The sequence below is a fragment of the Oryzias melastigma genome, linkage group LG11 (genome assembly GCF_002922805.2).
Source record: "Oryzias melastigma strain HK-1 linkage group LG11, ASM292280v2, whole genome shotgun sequence".
Taxonomy (NCBI): Eukaryota; Metazoa; Chordata; class Actinopteri; order Beloniformes; family Adrianichthyidae; genus Oryzias; species Oryzias melastigma.
The window spans coordinates 6,756,943-6,780,313 of NC_050522.1; the positions used below are offsets into that span (position 1 = coordinate 6,756,943).

General features: G+C 36.6%; 1 protein-coding gene across 20 annotated transcripts in view; it reads right to left on the reverse strand.

Moving 5' to 3' along the window:
- The window catches only part of adgrb2 (adhesion G protein-coupled receptor B2), a 346,501-nt gene that overhangs the window by 306,040 nt on the left and 17,090 nt on the right, over positions 1-23,371 (reverse strand). The window contains exon 1 of one of the 20 annotated variants that reach the window (XM_024293532.2): positions 15,011-15,412. The exons of the other annotated variants lie outside the window; for them this stretch is intronic. The gene's annotated coding sequence lies outside the window, so the exon portion shown is untranslated. Of the gene's footprint in view, positions 1-15,010; positions 15,413-23,371 lie in introns of those variants that run through there. 20 annotated transcript variants of the gene reach the window in all.

Here is a 23,371-nt window from a genome sequence, read left to right on the forward strand (position 1 = left end):
AAAGACAGCATTTGCAATAAACAGTCCTGACTGATCCCCCCTCATGCTGAAACCACTCCGAGTGGGAGGGATGGATTTGGAGCCACTAAGGCTGGAGATGATGAGCATACTGAAGAATAGAATGTGTCTTTTTATGTTAATTCCCTTTCAGGTGAATAGAAAACCACACAGACAACCAAATCTCATAATGTGTTCTCACATACTGCCTTCTGCCCTCCATCTGGGTGAGTTTTATCCTCCCTCTTGCCTCTCCGTACATCCAATTCCAGCTTTTTAAATAACTTGTTTCTGCACGGATGGGCTGAATTCACGCCCATGGTAGCGCATGGCAGATTTGTCTTCCGGAATGAATTTTCATGACAGAACATACATTGCTTTAATGAGTTTTTATTGCGTGCCGATAACCCCCTGATGCCAGCGCAGAGGCATTTGGTTTACAACTATAGTCCTTTCTGAAAGCAGCTGTCTACTCAGACGTTTGCTCTGGATTTCCAGAGCAACTCCGCCTCCACTTCATTATGTCTAAAAGCTATAGAAATTCTGCATTTGGGGTAAGGCTCGTTTTCATGTTCCTCTGGTGCTTTTGGGAATGGCAATTAGAGTTAACCTCCAGGGAAAATACATAAAAAGTACAAAAACAATTATAAAAGTCATTTTCCATGTAAAGCATTAAAATTTTTGTATAAGTTCAAGTTTGGAACCTAAATTGTACACAAAAAATGACGCCTTTATTCCCACTTCTCATGAAAATGGTTTCATAATCATTATAACTCCTGTTCTTTTTTTAAACGTTCCTTCAGAACTCAGAGGTCTCCATACTGCGCTGACGGTGGCTTTAAGCAGCCTGCAGAATTTCACACATTAATGCGTTAGACTCACAAGCTTCTGGCCAATCCTTTGACACCCCTTTGAGTTAATTAGAAGCACACATTTTAAAATACACATCTAAATAACCGCCTGAAGCCACAAGATCATAGGGATATTCAAAAAATATCAATCAAGACATCAAGGAAAAAACTGTTGACCTTTATAAGGCTTTGGAACTATTTCCAGATGCCTGAAGGTCCTGCTTGCATTTAATCAGCCCATATTATGATTTGATTAACATGAAATCATCTATTTTAATATTTCCCTTTAAATGTAGAATGTGGCTAAAAGAGTCTGGTTTGTTCATATATATATATATATATATATATATATTCTAATCTCATATATAACCACAATAATTGCAGATAATTATAATAAAAATCAAGAAAGATAATTGAAAAGTAAAGTTTTTGTTTTTCACAAAAAAAAATACTTGTTATGAGGTATGCAGATGAATCCAAAATCAGAATTGTAAAGATGCTTGTACATCATGATAAAAAAGCTACAATTCGAGCTGCATTGATTGACGACTTCCCTTTCTTTTTCTAACACACAAAACAGATAAATAAAACATTAAAAACAAGAAAGCAATAAAGTAGAAGAAAACACCTACCCCCAGTCTTACAGTTATGCATATTTTTACACATTTAACATAGAAACAATATTCACGTAAATACAAAAAAAATAAAAATAAAAAAATAAAAACATTGAAGTATTAAAATAACGTTTCAAAGTCCCAATAAGCGTCACATTTTCTAATTCATAAATTTCCGAGGGCTGCACGGTGGCGCAGTGGTTAGCTCTCTTGCCTCACAGCGAGAAGGCCCCGGTTCGAATCCCGGCTGGGACCTTTCTGTGTGGAGTTTGCATGTTCTCCCCGTGCATGCGTGGGTTTTCACCGGGGACTCCGGCTTCCTCCCACCGTCCAAAAACATGCGTCATAGGTTAATTGGTGACTCTAAATTGCCCCTAGGTGTGAATGTGAGAGTGGATGTGTGTGTGATTGAGGCCCTGTGACAGACTGGCGACCTGTCCAGGGTGTACCCCGCCTTCGCCCTTCAGTAGCCGGGATAGGCTCCGGCACCCCCGCGACCCCGACAGGGAAGAAGCGGCCAAGAAGATGGATGGATGGATAAATTTCCGAAATTGAGATTATGTTTTTTATTTGAAATGTATAGCATTTTTACTCCTACTTAACTTCTTATCATTACACAACCCCACCCCACAGACAGAAATGCTGATACTTTTCCTTTTTTTATTTTATCCACACAAGGTTATTTGATGTTTGGTTGAGTGAAATCAGAGAAGTATAGCTGGGCGATAAAACGATATCGATACATATCGCGATATAACTTTTTTTTTAGTCCATTTTTGTGTGAAATAGTGTTATAATTTTATGTTTGTTCAGTATAACTTGAAAGCATTAATCATTTGTTTTTAAATGGAATGATCAAGCAGTTTACATTTCTGTTTTATCTATGTTCTCTTTTGAAAAGTGAAAGCTTTTGCTTTCATTTTAATGGAGTTTGTAAGACATTTTTTTAGTTATCTGATGAAGAAAAACCCCTTTGGATCATGTTCCTCCAGTGCATCTTTTATTTGTAAAGATAGGACATAAATATTTAAATTTAAACAACCTGCTGATAATTACACATTTCTCCTGTGAGCCACAGAGCCTTCAAATTTGACAATTATAGATATTTGGTTTATGTCGTGATTTATATCGTTATCGCCTGAAATGGATAAAACTATTTGGCGATAAAACAAATATTTTATTGCCTAGACCTACCGTAGGAAGTTTACTTTTTTGGATGAAATGTAAAATTAACTCGAGGTTGTAGTTAAAGGAAAAAAAAAACAGTTCTCAAAATAGTACAGAGGTGAAGGGGCGGAGCTAGAACATTTTCTAAAGGAGTAGAAAAGAAGGACAGAAGATTTTTGAAAGGAGGCAATAAGTGAAGGCCATTGTAAATATTATGAATACATCTTTTATTACCGATGAGGAGGTTTCTAAAAATAGCTTTTTCTTGACTTACCATGGATGCCATGCTGATTTTGGTTAAATCGGTCGGCATAGACAGTACAGGGGCTCAAGAATTTATTTAAAAATAGTGCTTCTGTTATTTTGGCAATGCTAAGAGAAGATTGTATTGAAGATTTCTTAATCTTCGACAATATTTATACCAAAAATCCCCCTATTGCCCTGCCCCTGAGAAGGTGGCAGTATCATGGTTTGAGTTTGTTTTGTTATGGAATATATTATAACAATATAAATAAATCAAATTAAAATAAACACTTAGAGTCTACTGAAACCAACAGGTCATAGGCATCTGGGCAATGATTCCAATAATTTTCTCCATTTTAGATGCAAAGTGGTTCTAAAACAACAAGTTGATTTAATTAACTCTTCAAAATACTGATAAATAACCTTTGTAAAAGGTTTCATTTTTTATTATTTCATTAGAGTTAAAACAGACATTATGACAGATCCAAATATTTTGGTAAAAATAAAGTTTATATATAACTATTCTTGAGTGAGGCTGCATCATTACAGTGTCTTTACATATTAATCTTCACTGGTTCCGTATAACAATTCAACATATGAATACAAATCTTGAATAAAGTACGTCCACTTTGGGCTAAATGTGAATCACGCTGTTCCCATCAAGGCCGATAAAAGACGCTCGGATGTCAGAGATCCTGCAGCTTAATCTCAGTGAGGACCCTCCACGAAGAGTGGGATTAGTTAAAGAAGAGATTAAAGGCACATCCCTCACTTGAGAGTCCAATCAAACATATTCGCTCTCATCTCTTTCATCATGCGTTTGACTCCATTTATTCAATCAGGACGAGCTGCTAATTGACATCCTGACATTGGGTGAAAGCCTTTCAATCACTCGTGTCCACTTAAATAAAAGCAAACCCCTCACAAAATTCACTCAGATTCCATTAAGCATCTTGTTAACTCTTAACAGTAAAACAAAAACTCAATTAACGCCATTTATTTCGTTAAGTGTTCCAGCAAGGACGCTGCAGAGGGTCATTAAAGCAAAACATTTCTCTGCCGATGTAATTACCTGTAATGAAAACTGCTTATTTACAGGTGTGTTTATCTACTAACTTGGTCAAACTGATTTTTTAATTTTGTTTCCTGAGAATATGAACTGTAAACTTTTATAACAGGATGTTGACAGTAAATTAGCAGAGTAATGTTGTAACTTGAAGATCAAGTCTGCTCTACAGCTCATATCAAACCACTGAAGGTATTTATTGTATCTTTAGTTAAAATGTTTGAATGGGAAGTGACCTTTTAATTAGGGATGTCCCGATCAGGTTCTTTTGGGCCCGATCCGATTCCAAGTCATTTGATTTTGTGTATCTGCCGATACCGAGTCCCGATCCGATACTTTTATAAGACATTTAAAACATGAAGAAATTGAAGAAACAGGTTTGTGTTGTCCCTTATTTATATTTCATTAACCTTCTTTTATCATTAAAAACTTAAATAAAACACTTCTGTGAAGTAGCTTTAATAAACAAGTAAAAATACAGCAAATATAAACTAGGAAAAAATACAATTTTCTTGTTATATAAGTGATAATTAGTCATGTGATAAAGTTTAGTGACTTTAGCTTTAACATCTTTAGAGCTTTCTTAAAAATAAATTATGACTATGTTTTAGCATAAAATTTGATGAGTGTTCATGAATAGCTGATATCATTATTAGTTTTAATTTATTAGTTTTATTTATTTATTTTTAAGATGATGTGCTTCTTTTTTAAGTTCTTCAGACATCACATTTTCAGTTTTATTACCATAGTAGTTAATTTTCTTAACTGTTATTTCTCTGTCAGATAAATCAAACAGGCATATCAAAGGACAGCTCGGGTCCTAAGGAGTTATATCACGGCGTTAGCATGTAGCAGTTAGCAGCTGCTGTGTAGCCATCTGTCTGCAGCATGAAGAGCTTCACATTAAAAAGAAAAAAAAAATACTGTCTTTTTCTGTCTTTCTGTTGGAATACCTTTAGAGGTTGTTATTTGAGTTATGACAAACGAATAGAGACTCTTGCTGTCAGTTTAAAGCGTTTTTAAAAGAGTTATTGGTCCCGGAAGTTAGCTTTCTAGCTAGCTTTGTTTACATTAGCCTTCTGCTTGAGCTGCTGCCGTTTTCTGCTGCGTTTTCTGGTGATGACATTTTGGGATCTTTTCATGACATGCAGATTTGTAGTCGTGATGAAATATAAGGCTCTGATCATAATGAGAATAAATGAAATATCCGATCCTGATCGGACAAAGGAGTCCGATTCCGATCGAGTCCCAAACCACGTGATTGGCCCCGATTTCCGATCACGTGATCGGATCGGGACATCCCTACTTTTAATAAAAATGGAGAGATAATATCTTAGTCACATGCATACATATGGGTGCTGACTTGTGCGGGTCCTGCAGGTTATTGAGTTGTATGGTCCATTGGAGGGTCGTAGACAGGACCAGCCGCTCCCTAGACCAGTGGTCTGCAACCTGAGACTCCAGAGCCACATGGGGCTCTTCTAACCCTCAATATTGGCTCTCTGGGTGAAGATAGAAAGTAGCCGGGATTTTTAAAAGTCACATAGTTGGCATCATTTTAATTTAGATTAGTTAGGTTTATGGTCATAGAACAATAAGATTAACAGTTTTTAACACCCTTCCTGATATTTTGTAAAGTTTATTAGCTATACAGAAGAGAGCTGTTAAAAATATATATTTTAGATACCATTCCTAAACCAATGAAGGGGTTTTTCCAAAGGTTAACATCATGGATAAGTAGAGAAAAGGATGATCCCCTTACAAAACAACAATATATTTTTCTCAATATATGAAGAATATATTTACAGTATATTCTATATATGGAGGCAATATATATTTATCAGTTTATTGAAATACTCTAATTAATCTGCTATATATATATATATATATATATGTATATATTTATATTATCATATTTCAAGCGGGCCACCTCTGTTTAGGTTTGCCCACTTTTCACCCACATACAGCCTGTATCTACCCATAAGGGCAGTTATAATTAAAGTATAAGATAGAAACAGATAGAGGGCTTGTTTTTTTCCCTTTTTTTCTACTTAGGTTTTGCAGAGAGAATTTGTTTTTCCTCCACGGCTCAGTTGCATCATTAAAACCAATAAATTAGTGAAGATGTTTTCAAATGAAAACTTCAGCTTTATAGTCTGGTAATTTTATTTAAAATTTCCCCAAACATGACCCCTTTTTCACACTCTACTTGATGTTGTAAGAACATATGTCCACTTTTACTTTGAAGTATTATTACGCCATCTAATGAAACTCATCAAATGTCTCCTAAACTGTCTGAACTGTTTTTTAACTGTCTAATTTGATTTAATTAGTAGTGAATAATGCAGATGTTTCAAGGAGAAGTGCTTCTTCTTTTAAAAACTTCTTTTTAAATACTGAATTTGGCCAAGCTTTTTTGTAGCTGCATCCATTGAGCTTACAATATATTTATTACAACCCAGAGATTAGTCTGCTCTCATCTCAGTTATTTCGCAACCATCCTATATGCTGTATATAAGAACGCATACGCACAGATGGGGTCACAGACACGAAAACTGATAGCACAGGAATTATTATTATAATCACTCCAGTTTAAGTCCTCTCTGATGAACAAGGGTAATTGGATCATTTAAAAAATATCCTGATGGTCTGGCCTTAAACCCGGGTGAAATATTGTTTGAGGACGGAGCCTAATGGCTCCAAATGGGGAGACAGTAGTGACACGCTCTGCATGGTAAATATGTGTCTCTCCTTAACTACATTCTCGATCCATTCACATGTGACTAGCTGATGCAATTCCACAGGGCGATGAAGATTGAGAGCGCAGCTGCAGCGGCACTAAAAGGTAGAACCATCTGTCAGAGGGGGCTGATAACAGGAAGTTTTCACGTGCCACTGTTAGAAAAGAGGTTTGCATCAAAACCAGAGCAGGCCTTGAACCAGTTGGGAGACTGCTGAGCAATGGCAGAGAAGCTTTCTATTCATGACTCACAGGGCAAAAAAAGATCCAACATTTTGGTTTTCTTCTTTGTTTCAATCACTGTCTATCTCAGTCATTTCATGTTTTACTTGTTTTAAATGTAGGGATTATTTCTACTTTTCTTGCAGGGATTGAAATTGGGACACAGCTAATATATGTTTCCTCTCAAAATTGAACACATTTTAATATGGAGGAGTGAAAAAAAACATCAACAGGTTCTTATACTATAATGAACTGAAAAAAAAAGAATATAAACCATAAGATTCAATTAATCATATTCAATACTTTTTAAATATGTTACACTAAAGAGTCTTTTTACATCACCACAACTCAGGAGTTTAATTTTCAACCTTTTGAAATGAAAATATAGTTTTCCTCAAGAGCATGACAAGCTAAAAATACGGTTTTAGAGGTGCTAGAAGTTATTCACCCGCGTTCTTGGGGTATTCAGACTGGACACACTTGATTTGCTCAAAGTGATCCAGAATTCATTTCCCCCAATAATTCAGTCTCAATTAGGGATGGATTGATAACATTGATAAATAGATTTGAATCAATATAAGCTTAATAGATCAATAATTGATTTGTAAAAATATAGATCGATTTAGCACATAAAGCTAAAATCTGCTAGCTTTATGCTAACTTTTCAAGGAATTTCCCATAGGACGGCTAATGCTAACGCTCGGTCGACGTAAAAATACATTGCTGACTAAATGAACATCTTTATAAACTCACAAGTATGAACCTTCTGAGCTATTTTGAGGTAATATTTTTAAATGAACCATTTGTGGTCTAAAACAGCTTTTTGCTCAAACTTTTTTATACTGGTTCAAGGCGTAATACTATAGTGTGATCACCACCTAGTGGCCAAACTGAAACGCCCTCCAGGAGAGGGAGAACAATGTTTATAATGTTAATGTTCTGAACATTTCTGTTCGAACTTCTTCTTTTGAGAAACAATGTAACACTGTATGCAATTAAAAACAATACTAATACATTTTACTGCATCATATTAGTATATATATATTCAAAACACAGTAGATTATTGATATAATTCTAAACAAATGTGTAATGTGTAAACCATATGAACTCAAAATTGAATTTAATTGAATTGAGTGGATCAAGAGAATCAAAAATATATCAGAATCAAATCGTTTCTGGAAATTAGTATTGATACCCAGCCCTAGTCTGAATGCACACAAGCGGACTATGGTCCAGAACCAGGAACTGCTCTCAGACTCATCTTTCAAGGTTGTCTCGGTTAGTTCCCAATCAGTTCAGCCCCAGTTTCCTCAGTCGGAATAGACCCCAAAATCAGAGCGGAACAACTGGATCAAAACGGCCACCGTAGCCAGGCATTACGAGATTTAAACCGAGTAGGAACCGTGGACAGAGCAGCAATGAGACATAGCAACTCACTGAAATGTGGTTGGATGAATGCAGGCTGATTAAAACAACTTTTAACATGAAACACATGTTTCTCACTGTTTTCTGACAATCTATATGTCATAAACACTTATCAGTGTACCTTCTGAGCCATTCTCTCCTCAATAATCGTCTTACGGCATGTCTCCACTGTACCAAAGTAGCAGTAAAAAGTTTTATACCAGACATTGACACAGAAGTTCAAAACTGGTCAGCGAAATATAGTGTGAATAAGTGAACGATCCCGACAAGGATTGCAAAAGTGTTTCGACTATTCTTTCTCTCATTACATTGCCCTGACCAATGACTGAAGAGATCTTAAGTTACATGATTTTTGCATGATATACATTTTTTTTCTTTAAAAAGTTGTATATTTACCACATATTTGGATTTACGTAAATAAATTAATATAAATGTAAAACATATAATAGGTATATTACTATTTTATGACTTTTTAATATTATTCCAGCATATTTTATAGGTGTTAATAAGATATTGGATTTCTTTTTCTTCATTTATAGCTAAAAGAATAACTACTCCTTTAATCTTGGCATACGTTTTCTGCATAGTCAATGCTGAAACGTAGAGCCGCCATAAATCAATGTCTCAGTTTTCTTGTAATCATGAGTGAAAAAAACAGAAAGCTGTTTCTTCTGTGTATTTGCGTTACACATCTTCCAAACCAGTGGCTGTGATGTGCTATTTTGGCGCCGTGATTAGCCGGTATTATTAGAACCATGATATTAAGTTGTCGCATTTTGAGGGGGCGGGAGAGCAAGTGACAGCACTGAAGCAAGTGTTTGACACAAAAAAGCGACACTAATGCTAATTCCTCCTATGCTCAAGAAAACATTAATCTTTAATGACACAAAGGTCTTTCGTCGAAGGGAGGGGCGGCTTCTGCGTTAAGACCAATGAGAGCCTCACTCAGCTGCTCACTGTTTTGTACTGGTGTGCCTAAAAATTAATTTTTCTATGTGGATGTCAGTCAGATCACATTTCCAAATGGGAAAATTTGCATTGATTTTGAGAAATAAAGCAAAAATTATGAATTTATTAATGAAAATATCCATAATCCACTAATTTTTAAGGTATTTATACTGTATGTCATATTAAGTTCCTACTTGTATCATCTTTCGATCTATTGTAAAAGTATTACAGTGGTCTTTTAATTATAATTTTTATCCAAAACCAAAACACAAAACACTTTCTACGACATAGGTTCTGCAGAGCAGCAGTAGTTCATTTAAATTTTCTTCTGAGTAGTTGGACCACCCCCAATCCCCATCATCTATCTGTTTACACTCTGTCCGGCTAGCGTAAAGCCCCAACTTAACATTACAGGTGCAACAATAATGGCGAGAAATATCAGAGCTATCAAGCCAAACAGTTTTGAGCCAGATGCCAGCTTGGACGAGAAGTATTAAGACATACACGGATTTAGTCATCCGTAATACATCTGAATGGAGTGCCAATTTTAGCACTCCATCCCAGTGACAAGCTCCTGATATACTATGATTTCAATCAAAGAATAAAGAAATATATGTGTGTGTACCCCATCATGAGAAAATTGCATGTTAAAAACACCAAAACCACAATTTTCATTGGATTGGGCCTCAAAAGGCATTTCTCTCAGTGACGTCTACCGGTCTGATGAGACACTTTCCTTTTTTATTACATGGAGATTTCTGCACATACTTGTCTGGATCTGTTCAAACGCAGGGCAGCGACTGAACAAGAGATTTAAGGAGGGCTTCAAACTGCAGTGAAATGAGTCAGAAGAGAGGATTAGCAAGGGGTTATAAGCCTGTTGTAGGAGTTAAGGCCTTTTTAGTTGAAGATCAGACAGAAGGAAGCACTACAGCCGAATCAGACCCGGAGTTCTTCCCACACGGCACTTTTCTTCTTCTTATCATCATCGCTGCTGTAAATGACTAACATGCACGCTCTTGGTTTAGAAGCTCTGAGTGCGCGAGAGGAAAAAAAAAAAAAAAAAGTGGTTTAATTGCTGAGCAGTAACTGGTATTCAGGGAAAGGACAAAACAAAAGAGGTAAATCACAGGTTTTGACTATTGTGTACACATGGTCCAAACTCGTGGGTCAATATCAAAGTGGAGGAATAATTTTCACCAAAAAGAGAAAGAGAAGAACTTGTGAACTACTCTTACATGATGGGCATGCATGCAAAAGACACAATCATTAATCCTGAGGACGCAAGTGTCTGGCACATAATTACAGGATAAATGACACTGGTGTCAGTGTTTATGCATGTTTAAAGCCCAGAGAACAATATCTATCAGGAAAACATAATGAATGTGTCTTGTTACCCCATTAGCTAAGACAAGAAAGATCCAGCTGGCTGCTTTTCTTACTTACACATCAACATGCGTTTATGCTTGCTTTATCTGCCCCTCCCAAAGCAAAAAAGAAAAAAGAATGTCTGTACTGGTGTTTTTTTTCGGACGTCAGGATGAGATGGTAGATTGATTGGTGTCGTAGCCCTGCAGTTTTTTACTGCATGTACAAACCATAATGACTTTAATAGACACTGAGATTTGCCTTTTTTTTCTAATCAAGCTTGCCGCACAACGGGAAAAAAACAGCTTTCTTACTCGACAACTTGATACACACGTGCGCTATCTGGGTTTATGATGCTTGTAAAAAATTAAAGACTGACGAAAAAGTCTGTAATGAAAGTGGATTGGGTGAATTTGAAAATGGACCTCGTGATTGATGGATGAAGCTATAAATAAGAGAGGCGTCTGTCAGGGACGCGGTGTGTCGTCTTAATTTGGATGAGCTAAAGATTTGGTAAAAAGGTGGATTTTTAAAAATGGATCAGGTTCCTCTGGAGCAAATTAAATCCGCACAGAGAAATGTCTTATTTTGGGCAGACAAATCCATGTCTGAAGCCTTAATGTCTAAATAGGGGCTCTCAGCAGACAGAAAATAGGCAAACTTGTTTGGAGAATGGGGAATATATATACATATTTTTTTTTTATATGGGCATACTGCAAGCATCAGGTCATAGCCAACACTAATACAATATCCATCCATCTTTTTCCGCTCATCTGGGACCGGGTTGCAGGGGCAACAGTCTAAGCAAAGAAGCCCAGACTTCCCTCTCCCCGGCCACTTCCTCCATCATCTCTGGGGAGACCTCAAGTGTTTGACCAATGGTGTTTACACTGGACAAACAAAGGGGGACTTATTCTTATTTTTTTGCTACTGTTTACTAGCACATGTTCGGTACTCACAGGTGGAAGAGACTTGGTGCCAAATGTCAAACTGTAAATCTCACAAATGTTGCTGTGGGCTTCTTTTTTCCCAGCTCGATTGTGCTATATAAAAGACTTAGTGTTTTATAATTCCTGGTGGGGAAAATGAATAAATTCACCTCCATGATCAATTTTCAATTGGTCGGTACATCTGTTGGGATGTCATCTATTCGTCTCTACAAAATCAGTGTCCTTCAATATTCATAGTTAAGTCTGTTATTCAATGACCTGTGCGTAGAGCCTGAGTATGGTTGCATAAACCTGTGTAGCCATGTGTTAAAGCAAGAGTTTGAACACGGTACCCCGAAATGCACTTTTAACCCAAGAGGACTATCGCAGGGTGAATTTCACCTGAGCAACAGTATTCACATGATGTTCAACATGTGGCATTTTTCTAAGTGTCATTGGTCCCTGGATAAGTAGGAATAGGTGGACCAAAGGCCAAGTCTCCAGTATCATTACCATTTTTTTAAAGACATTTTTTGTTCTTAAATTCCTAATTTTTCAGCTATTTTTTAGCATATTTTTAGGATCTTCCTATGTTTATACTTTCCATTTGTGGCGTAGGACACCATGCGACGCCATCACCTGTACGTCGTAGGTGCATTCATTTTAGATTAGCCTTACCACATGCTCGGTCCATTTTCAATGACGTCCCTTAAGGTGGTTGTGCAAACATCAAAGGAATTGAAAGACACACCTGCGATCCCTTTAATATTTGGTTGCTCCTCTCTACGACCTTCCACGGCACCTGTACGGGTCAGCTCCTGTACAGGTGTGTGTAGCTAAGGCTCTATAGAAATAGAATTATAGAACCACGAGCACAAATGAACAGCTTTTTAAACTCTATTGACCATAGACTGCCAACTTCTAGATAGTATTGCAACTGTAATTTATGAACCCCTGCACAGGTAAACTTCCATAATTGTGCTTATATTTGTATCTTTTCTTTATGTATCTTTCTTTTTGTTTTAAATGATTGATGTATTCATTTGTTAAAAGGGGCAGACAAAATAAGTTTTTCTTCTTTGTGTCCCCTTTTTTTTTTTTCTTTTTCCATCATGTTTGAGTTTACAACTCAAGTTTATATTGTGTGTTTTTCAAAATAATGAATAAAAAGGAAAATAATAAAAAAAATTAAACTCACTAACTCTTAATAATAATTAGACTTACACAAACAGCATTAGACAATTTAATGCAATTCAGAGAGAGAAAAAAATAGCATTCATCTCTGCCTCCAAAGTAGCTGTGACTGAAATTTTCCAGGAAAAGTCTCAGGTTTGTGTATTTTTTATGAGCTCAGGGAGGATTTTTAAGGCTTTTAGACCCCACGACTACTCAACAGTGCAGTTATTCTCGACATCCTCGACATATTTCTGCACTTTGCATTGCATCGTCACATGAAGGATCAATGTATAGAGAAGATATAAACACAGAAAGATTTTAAATTGAAGTGATTAATATATTACAGTCTCAATGAACATTGCATAAGTCTAATATGTTTAATAATCCATGTGCCCTGCAGGCAGCCTTGGCAACACACACTCATATGAAACGCTCATATGACTAAGAATAGCTGCTTCTGCTATTACATAATGTTTTTGCAAGAAAGGCAAAGCTGACAATCACCTATTATCCATCTAACAGACATTCCTGTGTGCTTCAAAAACGTATAGTTTATTTTTCACGACTATTCATATGTGCTGTTTTTACCCTATTTTTTATCTTTGAAAGAACAAAAATAACACAAAAAATGATTTTAAAAAGGTGTGATTGTGTCTTCTATAAAAATGAAGTAATTTCAGTCATCGTTAAATAACAAATGTGTTTTCTTATAAATAAAAACGAAAATTAAATCATTCTGGAAAATGAAAGTGACTCATAATTTCCATGTTATTGCTATTATATGCAAACAGTTTCATTAGATATAGAATTATTCATCTTTTTGCTATATTTTTTATATTTTTCTTAATTTCTTAGAATCATGAAAGAAAAGCTGTTCTTGAATGGACTATTGAATTCTCTTTTCTTTTCCTTTATCTGGGATCACGAACAAGTTTCAGCCAAGGTTCAGCTGTTAAGAGAATTTTCCGTACATTAAAAACGACAATATAAAAACACCAGAGAACTAAAAACATCCAGAGCCATCACAATGGAGTCTGAAGATGCAAACCTCCTCTGTCGGCCCTACACTCGCAACACTTTGTCAACTGCCCCACCATTAAAAATGAAATGTTGGATTTATTCCATGTGAATTCTAAAGATCTGCGCAAAGCAGATTGCAGCGTGGTACCTGTCACTTCCACCTACTTAGCCATTGCTCAGTGACAAGTTGAGCAAAGAAGGTGCTTTGACTCTACAAACCGGGATGCTCTCTCTGTGCAACATATGGCTGCCATCAATGCCAAAACTGAGAATACCACTGAATATTTTAACTGCAGATCACCAAAACCATCACGACAGAAAAGAATTCCATTTGCAAAAGCGTCCAGTGGTGTAAACATTAGAGAAAGGGACTTGAGAGTGAGAGAAAGCATGCTCCAGAGAAAAATAAAAAAATGTGCATGTAGAGGATAGAAGAAGAATAATATTAAGAGATTATTAATGTGAACTGCAGTAATGATATTCTTTTTGGTAGTATTATTTGTTTGGTGGTAGAAATTCTTGCTCTTTTTTTTGTTCTGACATCTTTCTATCTATCTATGTATATATATATATATATATGTACAGTATATATACAGTGTTATTTTGCATATTCACATATCTTTATCCGCGGTAACACGTATTTGCAGATTCTTTCCATTCATGTGACTCTTCCGGTTTGTCACAAAAATGTATAAAACTCAAGGCACTTGTATGAAACTTTTGTGCCTTGAGGAGGTGCTAAGGTGTATCTCCGCTCCCAGAGGGTAGTGAGCATTGAGGAAAAAACACAGTAAAGTATTTTTGATGACTTAGGATCGCCATGCCTTGGCCGCGGGGGTGAGATGGGGTGGTGTTTATACTGTAAAAATAAAAAATAAATCCATGACATTTACAGACAAACCAAAGAGGCATCCAGTTTTGATCCTAACCCAAACTGAAATTAATGATTCATTATGCTCTGAAGAGTCGAGCAACAATCTGCTCTTGTGACTGAAAGGTTGCAGATCTTTTTAATGTGCTCTTTGTAAAAAAAAAAAAAAACTGTTATGAAAGGATGTCACTGTAAATTTTGATCAAGCAAATGGAGATCTGTTAGTCGGAGCCTATTTTAAATTTTTTTTGCTCTTTTTAAGTCATTCATTAATTTTATTTTATTATTTTTTGACAATCCAAGAACATCAGAAGTTGGTGAGAAAGTAAATGATATTCATTCAGAAGATGAGCATGATAAAAAAACGAATTACCTTTTCCCAGCATCGCACCTCTAAAGCCAGGGAGCTTTACAGAGCAAGTATCAGATATGTGGAGACTCCACAGAGTCAACACTCACTCACTATGGAAACTGCAGAGAGATTAAGAAAACAAAGGACAGATATAATGTACACAGAAGTAGATGTGAATAATCCACCCTTAATAACCATCTTTTGGTTTTGATCAAATATTTGAATTTAATGAAACATCAGAAAATGATTCTAACTATTGTATGAATTTCTACCGCAGCTATCAAATACAGCATGTGTACCAGCATCACAGCCTCTGTTGACGCTCCAAGATTTTGAAGATGATAGGTTAAAGTAATGCATGGGAGCACTCTGTGTTTGAAGCAGCTGACACCAAACTGACAAATGGTGCACAAAAGCCAATATCCAAGCTTTGCTTTTGGGCTTTTCAGGCAACTAGAGTTAATATATATATATATATATATATATATATATATATATATATATATATATATAAAAGACCAGCATCCAAAATCAGGGAGATGTTCACATTTCAACATTTATTATCATTTTTATTTTATAATCAAAGACTAAAACTAATTAGTACAACATATTAACGTTAAAGTGCTTGTTGTAAAAATAATGCTTAAAAAATATGTACTTGTTAGTTGCCAAAAAAAAAAAAAAATACATTTGTCTAGGAAACATTTACATCTTTACACTACGCACCATGATTGTCCATGATAAAATATCTGTTCCATGCAAACTTAAGGACTTTTAGTTAAGAAATACATGAAATGTTTGAAAACCACAAAGAAAACCACAGGAAATGCCAACAGATTCATTTACTTTTGACAATATGACCACATGATGAGATGGAATCACAGCACAGTACTATACACTGGTGCTAAAACAAATGGAGAAATGGATTTCCACAACGATAATGCCAATATTAAGACTGGGGATGGGGGGGACTTGAGAAGCACAATGGGAGGATCTAGAAACATCAAAGCTCCCTATGACTGGAACAACCTTCATTTATATTCCATTTCATCTTTTTCATTGTTAAAGAAAGTTCTTTTAACACATTTCAAACACACTTGCGTTAGTTTTTAAATCCAATATTTTGTCAGTTGCGCCATGTCTTTATTTCTGTTTTTTTTTTTCTTTTTTAGTTCAGCACTTTTTCTCAAATTTGTTTATTTAAACTTCCTAAAATGTTGTTTTAGGCAGGTAGGGGTGGATACTGAGATCCAGTGCGTGCATGTGTGTGTATGCGTGTACAGATCGTACAGATCAGTTTGGTTTCATTTGTGCTTATGGTTTCTTGAGATGGAGGACCCTCTTGAAGATGAGATGTTCCATCTTTAGGGGTCAATCCTCCCATAAATAAAATAAATAAAGATCCATGTCAGCTGGGATATAGCTGGTTCTAAAGTCATAGCAGAAATATTAGAACAGACGATGATTGGATTTAGGGTGACTATTCAAAAAGGAGATAATAACAATTTGTGATTAACAACACAGAACTTTTGATCAGCTGGGAACTCTTTGCTGGCATGCAGCAGGTGGACTACCTGTGGTCCCAAGAAAAAGGACAGTCATATATACAACAGTTATTACATGGTATCGGATGATATTGTCAAAAAAAAAAAAGCCCTTCATATATATTTTTTACAATATAATGTCCTAATTTCTACTGTTGTCACTTCATTTAAGTATTAATCAATAATAACAAAGAGGTTTAACAGCTACAATAGGACTTGAGGTCAGTAGGCTTGACTTGGCGATGATTCTGCTGACTCCTAACTGCGCTGCAGCATGGCGAAGCCTTTTTTTTTTTTTTTACTGAACTCGCTCCCTCCCCTTGCTAATCTATCTATCTCGCACAGACAAGACAGACCCAGTGGATGTATCACTTTCCAATCATCCTTCCGTGCTAACCTCAGTCAGAAAACGAGAGGAAAGAATAGAAAAAGTGTTGAAGAGAGAAATAGGTATTGATTTGATCAGATATACTGCTGTGAGCAAGTTTGGTCATGCACGCCGCCTTAACACCCTGAAATGGAAGGAAGAGAGGAGAGGCAGTGTGGGCGGACTGTTAGACAGTAACGGCAATGAAAAGGGGACGCAGATCTTATGACTGCAGCAGGCAGCGGGAAGACGTTGCAGAAAAGACAGATGCTGTGCAAAGGGAAAACGTTTTACACCCATTTGTTCTCATTTATACTGAGAACAAGTCAAACTGTGAAACTTTAAGCCACACAGTGAATAATGGTAACCTTAAACTGTACGTGGGTGCAAATACGATTACCTACGGTTTTTCTTTGCTTGGAACAAGCGCAGATTTCCCGGGGGTTTGTTTTACAGAATGGCAGTCTCATTGTGTTTCTGGTTCTGCCTAATAAGCTTCCAGCCAGCCCGGTCTGACAGTAAAATGTAAATTAAACACAGATACAAATGGGTGTTCAATGAGCAAATAAACAGGTGTATTGTGTTAAGTTGCTACTGAGAGTTTGTGTGGTTAAGATGATGTATTTGCATTCAAGTAGACATTTTAGTGGCATCAAAAACAGAAAAAAGTATCTCTTCCTAGCTTTTATTGGCAAGACTAAGTCTGGAAGAATGTTATAACATTTCTAAACTCAAATTTTAGATACAAGTATATCTTTTTTCACATTTTCTATTTGTTTTTTCATGACAATTTTGTCCTTATCTTTAAAAAAAAACAATCCTTCAGCTTAAAACCCTTTAACGTGAGCGGTTTAAGTCGTGCTCACGTTCTCTGTAACTCTTCAACCCTTTGACATAATTAACATAATTCCAACAGATTCTAAAGTGGGGAAAAAAAACAGCCTTGAACTAATATACAGCTGTTATTATACATAACTGTTGATAAACTCTGATTTATAACACTGCATAGCAGGTAGGTGCTTATACTATTCATTCTTTAACATTCGTAGAGTTGCATAGCGGTGTAAAGGCAACATTAAGAGCTGCTTTTCTTCGCATCAGAATCAGCTCATCACTGAAACGGTCATAGATTTACAGTATCTAAAAAGGGTGTTATTTGGATATATATCACGGTCCAGTTGAATTTAACGCTGATGATCCACAGTGATAATGGACACCTAAAAAATAAGTTCCGGTCACCTAGGCCTTATGTTCTATATCACTGCGCAGGCTTCTTTGAAACACATTTTTCTTCATCTTCTAAGCAAAAACAAGCGGTAAGAGGTGAACTTTTTCTCTGAACTGACACTTTGTTTAACCTATTTTGACAATTAGTATGAATCACTTTTCTTTGCCAGTGGAGGTCAGTGTTGGCTCAGCAGCGTGTTGTCATGTTACTGTGACAACACGCCGCACCACGCATCAAATAGTCTCCTTTTTGTGAAAAAGCGATCCAAATTAAAACGTTAACAAGAATAAAGAACTACAAATCAACTGAATATTTGTTACCTTTGTAAGTGACTGCTTTGAGTTGGACAGGCATTAATTTCTGATAATGCACACTTTGTCAGGCATTATCCCTTACATTTCTGGCAACATCTCCAGAGCAAAATCAGCATCTAAGGCAGAGGTTTATACGTCATAGAAAAATAACAAGTTTGTATTAAAAAAAAAAAATCCAATTATAGCACTTTAAAAAATACCAAACTGCTGAAACTGGAGACAATTGCATCATTAGACTGAAAAAATATCACAAGTGAAACCGACCGACTAGTATGAACTAGACCGCATCATTGTGGTAGTGACACATTGTGATTGATGCAATGTCCAATTACTATGAAACGTAAACTGGGTATTTTGCAAATGTGGTTAAACCCTCTGTCTGTTCCCCTAACTGATCTGTTTAAAACTGTTTCAGAAACAGTGAAGGATTTTCTCCTCAAGAGAAAAAAGTGCTTCCAAATTTTCTTTAAAAAATACCAATTTGCCTTTACTCAGTGGGCTGAAACAGCAGGTCAAACAAAAGCGCAGTCATCTCAATAGGATGTTGGTAGCAAGGCTGCATGAGTTCTCCGTCATAGTCAAAATATATTAACCTAGATATTCAAACCACATTTGTGGGGAATGTGATGATTTTCCCAACAGACAGGAGCCTGGACACCAGCAGCAAGCCAAAAGACAAGATCATTTCTAACAAACACCCTGAATATTAAGTAAAACAGTAGAAGATGTCACAGATTTCTTTTATTATCTCTTGTGGCCTAGTATTTAAAAAGAAAACTGGTTCAAGAACTGTTGAATTTTGCAGATGTAGACAGTCAAGGATCCCTGATAACAACTTTCATTCCTTCTACATCGAACGGGAAGACAATTTTCACCCTAAAGAGGTTCCGCCCAATTGGAAAAAGGGTGTGGCTTTACAAGAAACAAATGGACCAAATCTCACTTTATGAAAATGTCACTAACTGTACCGAGACTTCAAATGTCAGTAATTATCCCCTGGTTTTTATCAGCGACAGCAGTGATGGCAAATCTATGAAATTGAAATATTGTAATAACCTGTATTTACCCTTTAGGTAAAGCATCTAAAACATATCGTGTGTGTGTTGGGGTGGCATGTGCGTCGGAAATGTCTCCCCCACTGGCAGTTTGAAAGCCGTATCACTCGTTATAATTGCTGCTTCCTCTCATCTCAGTCAGGGGTCAGTGCTCGTGGCCTCGTTTTCCTCATGTCACCCTCCAGCTCTGACAATGACTCACTCTCGGGACAGCCTTGGGCATGTACAGCACGCCCACAATGGCACATGTACACCACATGTTTAATCCTGTCTCTCTTTGAAGCTGCATAATCGTGAGAGAAGAAAAAAAAAAAAGTCTGCAGTCGTCACTGAACAGCCAAGCATAAATGATCACAATAACTGGTTATTTAATGAGGCAGTGCCTGTGGGCTCTATCCAAACCTTATATCTTTATTTCTGACAGAATGAAAATATCCTGTAGGTTTATTTATTTACAGGTTCATCTTCCATAAAGAAGTCTTTATCAGAGTTTTAACTAGTAAATTCCTCATATTAAACAACCAATTAAAATCTAAAAGCAACACAAAGCAGTGCAACAACTTAGGTAGTAAATTCAGAAGCAAGTGACCATCAGCTACATTCTCATAAAACCTTGAGCCCTATTGGTTTTAACCTACTTTCACAACTCGTTTTAAATCACCATCAGCTATGATAAATACTGATAATCATAAGTGCCATCACATCTGTCAAGAGGTATTATATGATTCTGCCAGAGCCTCAATAAAGGATATTATACTGGACTGGGTGGTATGCGGTCGCAGAAGCTGTAAATAAAGCAATAAAAGCAAGAAAGGTGAAGCCTCATTGATTAGCACCTTGTTCTATTTTAAAGAAATAAAGATAAATGTTGTGTCTAGTTCAATTTACAATGTCAACAAATATTGCAGATTGAAACAAGGTGTACTCTTTAATCAGGTCCAATGAGAGCTGTTAAAGTTGTAGTCACAGCAGTCCTAATACAGCTGTCTCCCAGTGAAAAATGGGAAAATCCTCACAGGTGGCCCAACGAAATATCTATGTCGTAGACCACTGGAGAAAAATTGATAATCCACTATTTTCACTATACACAGGTCATAGCGAACACTTTAACACAATGCGTGGGTAAGTAAAGGTGGAGTAGGTTATCTCAACCTCCACAATCCTGAGGAGAGAGCAAGGAAGCCCATTTGTGCTGTTCCTGTCATGAGTGGACGCTCTTTAGCCGTTCCTTGTATTTAGACATCAGGAAACTAGGCAACCAGTGCGTAGTTTGTGTTACATATTACCTGTACAATCTGTATGGATGCAATCACTTCAGGAAACAGTATATATCCATTACTAGAGTGCATCATGGTACCATACGACACCTTTATAAGTGCAAGCAACTTACTTTTGCTCTACAAATACTTCACGATACACGTTCCATTTTCTTGACAGTCCTTGAGGTAGCCATGTGAGCCACAGGGAACTACAAGACACACCTCCACTCCCTTCAAGATGCAGCCACTATTCTCTAAGACCCTCAACGGGTCAACCCAAAAACTTGCAACACCCATACTGACAACCTCCAGATGGATGTAACTAAAACATTAGGTAATATGTGCACGCCCTGTCTGTGCTGCATTAAAGTGCAGTACGTATGGAGCCAGATCGTGCACCTTACTAATGATAGAGTCTGTCGTAAAGGCATTGTGCGACAGCATTACCCATGTGTGATATGCAACTGACATTCTTCTTATAAATACTTCACAATGCACTTGCCACACACATGGCAATAGCTGCGTCTCCATTACACAAACAAGCAAAACTTTATTAAAATTCTAAAAATGTATAAAAGAAAAACACAATTTCACAATTACAGTTTCCTTAAAATCATTATCCGAATAATCACAAACCAACTCGTCCAATGTCTTTCAAGGACACGGTGATGGATGTGAACAATACTGTGATTTACAGCAGATACATTCCAATTTCTGCCACAGAAGCACCCATCATCATCATCTATCAAAGGAGATGTTGGCGTCTTATTCAGCTACATGGGGGCGGCTACAAATGAAGCAATTTCGGGAAATGGTGGTTGGTGATTTTAGAAAGAAGCTGTGGATCCAACAATTCCACAAGACACGTTCACCTTTTGATGAACTGTGACACTGTGGGACCTCTTGCGGTGCAGTCACTGTTGGTCACGTGACTTAGAAAAAAGTGTTCTGCTTAATATGTCAATCATTCAAGCACAAAAACTGTTTTTCGATAAATGTGAGTTTTTTCTAAATCTATGTGTTTCCATTCTGTCTCATCCAATTTGTGCAATTTTATTATTAATGGAAATGCACCTACTTATTATGCCCATTTAGGGGCATGCGGTAGCTCCTCTCTACAGCCGTCCATTGCACCTGACAACCCAAAACCTCCCAGAACCCATACTGATGACCCCCTCATATGTGTCCAGAACAAGAGTTCTATTCAAACTCAAAAATATGTGGATTTAAGAAAAACAAAAGCAAAAAAAGCACATCTCTATCTATTACTTTTCCTGTTTCCCCCAGTGTTTGAAGGAGATTGGCAGCATGTAATTTCACTCCGAGACAGTCTGTTTGGAGAAGACTTTCATGGAGGGAATAATTCCTTTAAGCTTGTAGGGCGTTGTTCCATGTGGAGAACCTTTCCAAATCTCCCGGGTCTCAAGTGTGCTAGTTTTAGGATCAGCAGCTAAATTGGGTCCAGGAGAAAGGTGCTGATGGTGTTGAGACAGGAGATTGGGCTGCCATGATACTAGAAGCAAGACGAGAATTAAAATGCTGTCAGAGCCAAAGAAGGGGGGAAAGAAGTGCCGTGAACGACACCGGGGATTCTCTTTGTCACAGGAGAACATATTGAAGGAATAATAAGGTATTAGCGGATTATTTAGTGTTTCCATGCATTGAATGTCTGCTAAAATTTCTGCATCAAAGACAAACGTATGCTGGAAATCATACTGGCTGTCTTTCTACTGTATATTGGGGATGTTGACTGTTATGCATTCTTTTTAAATTTTATGCAATTCCTTTTTGCTCCATAGTACCATTAAGAAATCATATCCATTGACTTTCCAAGAACATTTTCATTATAAAAAAAATAAAAACGTTATGAATGGTGCACGGCTTCAGCAGAATGGTAATAAAAGTGTTCATTTCAAAAGAGCAACGACAAAAAGCTGAGAAGAAATGCTCAGAATCTTCCATCAGATATGTCGAGCAAATCCCACCGTGGGACCTTTATTTATTCAGACTGTAAAAACACAATCAATGAGACATTTCGCTCCGCCCGTACCGGAAGCAGCGAAAATGTGTTTCTGGAAAAGATGGAAAACCCACATAGAGGATGACACTTTAAAGAACAGTACCACAAAGACACAGGTGGAACATGTGAAGCAATAGATAGTGCAAATAATACTGTAGGATATTAATAGAAAAATTATGTCAATTTTATTTTGAATCATTTCTGACTGTCCATTTTTTGTATCTTTGCTATCCTTTTCATGTAATGATGGATTACAATGTTTGATTTTACCTATTATCTTTTCCTCAGTTCATATTAAATAATAATGTCACCATAAAAGTTTGGGGTCTGTAGCTCCTCCATTGTGGCGCTTTGGCTTTGAAGAAAAACGTTAATGATTTTACTAATCAAATGGTTTGTAATTTTGGTTAGCTTATCAAGTTTACTTGTGGTTTGTTGCTATTCTGAGGAAAAGTTCGTCAATTGTTACATTTAAAAATTGGATTCTACACCAGTGTTGTCAGGCTTATAATGAATAGCTAAATGAGAAAAAGTAGAAATACACACCAAAATCATAATTAAAGAAAACATTATGTTTTGCATTATTTAATTTTCA